This window comes from Sinocyclocheilus rhinocerous, unplaced genomic scaffold (assembly GCF_001515625.1).
Source record: "Sinocyclocheilus rhinocerous isolate Xijiao unplaced genomic scaffold, SAMN03320098_v1.1 scaffold2091, whole genome shotgun sequence".
In the NCBI taxonomy this organism is placed as follows: Eukaryota; Metazoa; Chordata; class Actinopteri; order Cypriniformes; family Cyprinidae; genus Sinocyclocheilus; species Sinocyclocheilus rhinocerous.
Window position 1 is genome coordinate 190,341 of NW_015632714.1, and position 8,079 is coordinate 198,419.

The following is an 8,079-nucleotide window of genomic DNA, read 5'->3' on the forward strand; positions in this document are numbered from 1 at the left end:
TTAATTGTACTCCAAAACAATGTATTTTGTGATATAATTTGTATTTAAAGCTGTCAAATGATTTAATTCAACGTCACTTAAGCATATTAAATCCAATTAAATAATTTAGAACAGAAAACTAGAACAATCAAATGTCAAACCAGAAATCCAGTTCATCAGTTATTAATTATGAAATGGTGGAAACTATGTGGACACTCCCTAAACAATAACAGGTATTTCTTATTAACAGGTTTCCCTATTCCACCAATTCTAGTGAGACGAATATTAATGGCATTCTAGAGAATTCTGTGCTTCCAACTTTGTTGCAGAAGTTTGAGGAGGGTAATTTTCTGTTCAAAAAGCATGCAAAATACATGAACCTTTCTCTGTATGTTAAAGGTTGAACTTTTCTGGGAAGGCATTTCGCTAAATGTTAAACACTGATTGAACATGGAACATTCATGGATTTGCACCAGTTTAGACTTAAGAGCATCAGTAAAGAGGTCTGGCTTGCAGTTGGTGTTCCAGTTGATCTTGAAGATGTCCAGGTCTGAACTAAGTACATGCCAGTAAGTTCCTCAAAGCATTTCATTTTCCACATGCAGTATTGCCATGCAGGAACAGCTTCAACAACACTGAAAGCATATAATTTTCTAGTATTACATGCTACAGCATTAAGATTTGTCCTGACAGAATAGGCAAACCAAGGGGGTTTGCATATACTTTGGCCACATACATGTGGCTCAAATCTAATATTACACACCTTTCAAAGAACAACTTCCCATTGGTGGAGTATGAAGGTTAAAACATCACGGTGTTGAGCTGCTTTCCAATGGCAGAGATTGGATATCTCTTTCTGTATGCTGGGAACGAACACTTGGGAAACAGTTCTTTCAGTAATCCCAAACACAAGGTAAAATAAACCTTGGTGTGGCTCAAGAACAATGAAGGTGAATGTCTTACAAAAGCCCAGCCAAAACCCTGATCTTAAAGGGGTCATATGATGCGATTTCAAGTTTTCCTTTCTCTTTGGAGTGTTACAAGCTGATTGTGCATAGATAAGATCCCTGAAGTTGCAAAGACTAAAGTCTCAAAACCAAAGAGATATTCTTTATCAAAGTTAAGACTCTGCCACGCCCCCCTAAAACGGCTTGTTCTAACACGCCCCCACATATCTAGGTCACTATGTGGGAATATTTGCATAATGTGCCCAAATGTGCACGCAAAGAAAGAAGGCGTGGTTTCAGTAACCGCAGTTAGTGTTGATGCAGCATGTCAGGGAGACGCTGTGTGTTTCTAGGCGAAAGCAAAAGCACTTTATTTGGCCTTCCGAAAGTAGATGCATTTAGGAATCTTTAAGATTACTTACAACAGAACAGCAATGCATTTTATGGACGACCGTTTCGTGAACCTAGGAGAGGAGGTAATTCTGAATCAGTTACTGTTTTGTTATTAGTTTAAGTATTTGTTATTGACTGTTCAAATGCGGAGTTTTGTGCAGCGCTGAGTAACGCGTTTTGTGTGTGTGTGTGTGTGTGTGTGTGTGTGAGAGAGAGAGAGAGAGAGAGACAGCGTCACATCACAGTAGAGTCAGCTGTCGTAACCGTGGCTTGTGTACTGCACACATACCAGCTTCATCACGGTGTCTGTCACGTGACTCTGTTACCCTTTCGGGCTTGAACTGATGGTAAAACTAATGACATTATTTACTGTCTTTACATTTATTTTGAAAGATGAAGCTCGCGATTATGGTAAGGGGCGTTACATTTCCGACGAGTGCTTGCGGTGTTCGGCCAATCACAATGCACTGGGTCAGCTGGCCAATCAGAGCAGACTGCGCTTGTCGGAAGGAGGGACTTTGTAGAAAACGAAGCGTTTGAGAGAGGCGGGGCATAGAGGACCTACAATAATGTACAGTATTTGAAAAATAATGTGTTTTTTGAACATTAAAGCATGTCAACATATTCTGTTACACCAAATACACAAAATAATGATCTTTAAAAAAGCATCATATGACCCCTTTAATCTAATTGTGAATCCACATGCAGCACTATTTACAGATGTAGGATTTGTAATTCATTGAAATGAGAAAATGAAATAAAGGCATCCAAACAACTTTTCAACTTTAATAAACATTAAAAGGCATCCAGCAACCAATTCATCTGAAAGCTCTGCTTTTAGTGTAACTAATACTGTAAAAAATAACATTTTATAGTTGTAAATAAAACAAAGATTACTGGAGCATGTTTTACAAGAAATCAGTATTTCAGTTTTCTTACTTCAAAATTTCACGTTTAATTCAATGTGTTACTTGCCATTCTTTGTAATTATATCATTATTTCTAAGTAAATTCTACACCAAATGATTTTAAGTGTAGTAATGTGCTAAACTGAGTTTAACCTTAAAGGGATAGTTCACCCAAAAATGAAAATTCTGTCATTAATTACTCACCCTCGTCTTTCCAAACTCGTAAGACCTTCGTTCATCTTCGGAACACAAATTAAGATATTTTTTATGAAATCTGAGAGCTCTCTGATCCTCCTATAGACAGCAATGGAACTACTACGATCAAGGTCCAGAAACGTAGCAAGGAGATCGGTAAAGGATATTACCACGATCAACGCATATTACCACGATGGAACGACTTGAGGGTGAGTAATTAATGACAGAGTTTTCATTTTTGGGTGAACTAACCCTTTAACCAATATGTCTAAATTTCATAAAGTAGATATAAATACTACTAATTATCATTATTATTTACACTAATTTACAGATTTACTTAATGTCTTTTAATACAAAACTGTATAGGACATGAGCTACTGTAGAAGATACATCAAAAACAAACTCCTCATTTAGAATCAGTCTGAACCTCAGCCAATGCCCATGCTTTAAAAGGCACATGACATTAAGTTAAACTGTAAAAGCAGATTTCGTGTTGACATCTGTAGTCATATAGGGTTAAAATAATTTACAGCCATGGAAAAGGTATTATGTAACAACAGTAAGAGAAAAGTCTACTAATTCGGGAGCAATGGGAGTGAACCTTTTTGTGACATTCTAACATTCAGGAGTATTTAAAAAGTAAAAAATATAGACATTTCCAGCCATTTTGGGCAGCTCATGCCCCAAAGCAGTAAAGCAGAAAGTATAGGCACAGGGTGAATTAAAATCAACTGACTGGTCAAATGTTATTCCGAGAAGGAACAGCCTTCATCATAATGCAATTTGAGATTAAATGAGGGCATGTGAATTCAAACATCACGAGTGTGACAAACAACCCCTACATAAAACGCTCTGCAGTGGCTTTCATATGTTCCGCCTTTCTCAAGGAGTTCATCTAAACACATTTTCATTCCTTCAGAGGAAAGGTTTGACCTTTCAAGAAAGTAGGATAATTAAAATTTCCAAAACGACCTTTTGTTTATTACATAACTTAACATGATATTACACAACTTTAAAAAGAGTGTTCATCATTTTGCGCCCCCTCTAGTCATGTTGAAACCACGAGTTTCCTAAACGGTAAACGTTTATGATGCACTTTTCTGTACAGAAAATGTAGACACAAAGGCTGTCAAGCTCCAAAAAGGACAAAACAGTGGCATAACAAACCTGGCAAAGTCACAAGAAAATGGTGTGTGACGTCATGATGTATCAGGTTCATGTTTACATTCATGCATTTACGCACAAACGCATTGCATCTCTCATGGTATGTAATTTATCAAACAGAGTTGTTGTATTCAGCATTGTATTGGATTGTAAAACAACATTTGTTAAGAACTCCTTCTTATTTGCCATTTCTGCTGCAGCAAACAGTATGCCCAGTTGGGCCACAAATGACAAGATTGTCTCAAGTTCTCTAAACCAACAGCATGAGTTTGTGGCAGGGCTCAGACACAGAGACACACCTCACCTTCAACCATTCACACAATTTTATTTTATGAAGAACATTATCAACATATAGACAATCAACGTGAATTACTACTGGGCCTGAAGATCAAGATAACACAAAACAGGAAATAAACACATCAAGGGCAGATTAAATATTCCGTTAGCTCATTGGCTGGTGCACAGATGCCGTGGATCATCTACTGGAGAGAGCAACACAACATGTCGGTGGTCTGAGCCCACCGAACCCAAAGTTGTTGAACTCAAATCTCAACAGGAAACTTGCATCACTTACCACAGAGCAGGAAGTGACAGTTCTACAAGCTGTTCAATAACCTTTTGACTTGATCACATTCCAAATGCATGCACGTTAAATCCAAGTTTGAGTTCTTACAAAATACATAAACAAGCAAACTACTATAAGCAGGATTATTATGTTTAACTAAAACCATTAAAAAATGTTACTTAAAATAAATCTTTACTGAAATAAAAAAATGTATTTAATTTCTATTTGTATTTAGTTTCTAATTTCTCATTTTCCTTTAGTTTAGATTGATGTACTGAAATAACTAAAATTGAACTAAAAATACTAAAATTATATACACTGTAAAATGATTGCTGTAGTTATTACAGCCTAAAATTCAATATTTCAGTACTAGAATAAGTAGTAATGTGTGGTTTCAACTTAAAAAAGTAAGTGTTCATGCTTAAAATAGACTTCAAATTATAGGTTTAGTTAACTTTAGTTGGCTTTTTAAGTTATATCAACAAAATGTAAGTTAGAACTAATTACAGCAACATAAAAAAATTTAATAAAAAATAAAAACAACAAAATTACTAAAACTTTAACAAAGATTTAAAAAAGGAAAATATAAAGATAAAACTAATTCAAGCTATTAAAAAAAATCATATCCACCAGAAAGTAGAGCTGCACGATAAATCGAAATGGAATCGAAATCGCGATTCGACAGAAGCTGTGATTGTCATGCGTATCTTTCAGTGAAGCATGGTTCTGTGATCAGCAGTAAATCTCCATCCAAAGGCCAGAGGGCGCTCTCGCGCTGAAACTCCAAATACGCCTCGCAGAAGAAACCCAGGAAATGCCTATAGCGGTAGCTGGATAAACAGAAGATTCAACTGCTTTCATTGATTCAACGTGACTAATAAACACACGATTATGACAATGGTAGGGTTTATCTGAGTTATTATTATTATAATTTTCATTAAAATAAAGTATATTTATAATGCAATGCCTTTATCACTGCTTAAATACTATGAAATATGTTGCGTGCCTTATTCTGTGTAAGAAGCCACATCATCTCACAGAAGGATTTATTTCAAACACTCGACTGATGTTATGAAGTGAGTTTGGAGTAAAAATATGTTATTAAATGTGGTATTTTCACATGCTTTCAGATGGAGCAGCATTTACTATACACAGAGCCGTAGTCCACTGAGAAGCTATGCAAACAGCTGTCATTATCGCGAACGATTTCTTCGATTTCATAATCGCGCAATAAAATCGTCTGCGATTTTTTTGCGTAACTTGTCAGTGAACTACGGCTTTGTGAAGTAAATGCTGCTCCATCTGAAAGCATGTGATGATGATTTACTGCTGATTACAGAACCGGTATTACTATCAAAATGCGCATGACAATCGCATTCGATTAATCGTACAGCCCTACCAGAAAGACAATACAATTTTGGTTGGAACTTATTGAGACTTTATCAGACCTCTTGAACTGTACTTGTATACAACATGTACTTGTTATCCTGCTGAGCCCACCGAACTCAACTTTTTTTGTTGTTTTTGTATTTTATGTACATCTTGGGTTCTGCTGTAAATAGTTATAAATCTAAAATGTGTAATAAATGAAGAATAAAAAAACTATAATAGTATCTTAATGTTACTAAAACAACTATAAGGTTCAGTGTTTGCTGATATAATGATTAATTTAATTGCGGGATCAAAACTGAAAAGTATGTTTAAAAAACAAAGCTTATCATCCAGCAGACCAAAAAAACAGGAACAGGATACAGTAATTGATTTAGGAGAATATGCAAGCTGCAAACACATCGCGACAACCACAAACAGCTTAGAAATCATTCAGTGGCAATCACTCAAAACACTCAAACATATGGATGGAGAGTTTTGCCTGGGCAAAGACCTCACACATTTTCTTCAAAACTTACAAATTTAGTTAGTTCAGTGTTTGTGGAAAACTTCTAGATATAGTTTTGATGTATCATTGTTCATTTAAATTGAACAATTAGCTGTTGTTGAGAAATAACAACAAATTATCTTTGTTTTTGTTCCTTTATAAAGGAAGTGGACGGTTACAGCACCGGGCAATTATTGAGCCAAGAAAGATCTCCAAACACATGACAAACATGAACGCTAATTCAATCAAAGGCCCTAAAACACTGGCGCTGCTGTGGAGGTTCTCATACTAAGTTAACAGGATCAGTTAATTTGAGTCGCAGTTCGGCTAACCAAAACCAGCTGATGTTTTCTTCAGACATTATACAGTTTAGAAGTCCCTGGAATCAGGATGAAACGATGTCTGTGAATAATTGCATTTGTAAATATAACCTGGGGAAATGGAATGGAAATTTCCAAGTTTGCAGGATGTTCGATTGCATTATTGTGTGTTGTGGTTACTTGCTAATGGTAAGATAATTACAGGTATCTAATTTGGTGTAATTTAATGCAAACAAACATACAAAAAGAGCCAGAAGACTTTTAAGAAAAAGTATGTATGTATGTATGTTTATATGTATTTATTCTTTTTATGAGACCAATGCTACAACCGCAAAGATTGTTTAAGTTGCTACATTTTCATTTTTGTAATAAACACTGATGCAAGAATTTTTCCGATAATTAGGAAATCATCTGATGGATTACTATCAAAATAAAAAATGTAAAAAATTAACAATGGTCAAAATAGTACTTCCTAGGATGAATAGCATAACAATATTGCATATATTATACACACTGTGTCATGTTTTGTTGGGTAACATCTAAACTGGTTTTATGGGGAAAAAAATAGGCCTATTATTTAATATGACTACCTCAACCTGACTAAAAATAGATTAATCCAACAGAAACACATTTTAGGGTCAGATCAGTTAGAAATACATCACTGATGTACATTTCACTTTTACATTTGAACCACAGTTTTCACCATATAGAATTTGTAATTCATATTAAACCTGTATTACATTATATACAACAGCTGTCATCATCTAAAGTCGACCAGCAAATCTTTATATATGTGTGTAAAAAAGTTTGGTTTCTTTGTCATCTCCACAGCAATTGGAAACAATAAACCATTCACAAAACCTAGTCTTTACAGAAGCAACTGCACATGAAGATTAGGATGGAAAGTTGTAAACACTCTGTGATCTGCCTAATTAACTTATCCTTTCCAATATGTTAAAGACCTGGACTCATTATGTCCCATTTTCCCATTTTCTCCATATCAGATTAACTAGCAATTGTAATTAAAACTATTCAAACATTTTAAAGAAAACATTCTTGCCGTTCATGATAGGTCATCCTGCCATAAAGTCCAAGGGGTTTTATTCTATTGCTTATACTTTTTCCTAAAGTGATTTAATATCCCAATGTAATGATAAAAATGACATTCTGACCGTATAATTCATTTGAGAAGCCTCGGTGTTTGCACAGTGTGTCATTGTTTAATGTGCTGAACACAAGCACTCTTTCTCACATAGCAGAGACTGCAGGTAGAACTTCAGGCGGAAAGGATGTAATTCAATTAGATGTATAAACAAATTGAGCATACAGTGAAAGCACTTTCAAACAAGACTTATGTCTAAACCTAAGCAGTTTAAAGGGGTCATATGTCGTTGCTAAAAAGAACATTATTTTGTGTATTTGGTGTAATGCAATGTGTTTGTGCGGTTTAAGGTTCAAAAAACACATTATTTTCCACATACTGTACATTATTGTTTCTCCTCTATGCCCCGCCTTTCTGAAACGCGTCGATATTTACAAAGCTCATCGTTCTGAAAAGCAAGGTGTATGCTGGTTGGCCAGCTATCCAGTGTGTTGTGATTGGCCGAATACCTCAAGCATGTGACGGAAATTTTACGCCCCTCACCATACTGTGATGCTGTGTCCCGGTGCGACGAGACAAAACCAATAAAACCCATTACAAACAAGGCATTCGTTGCATCCAGTGGGGACAT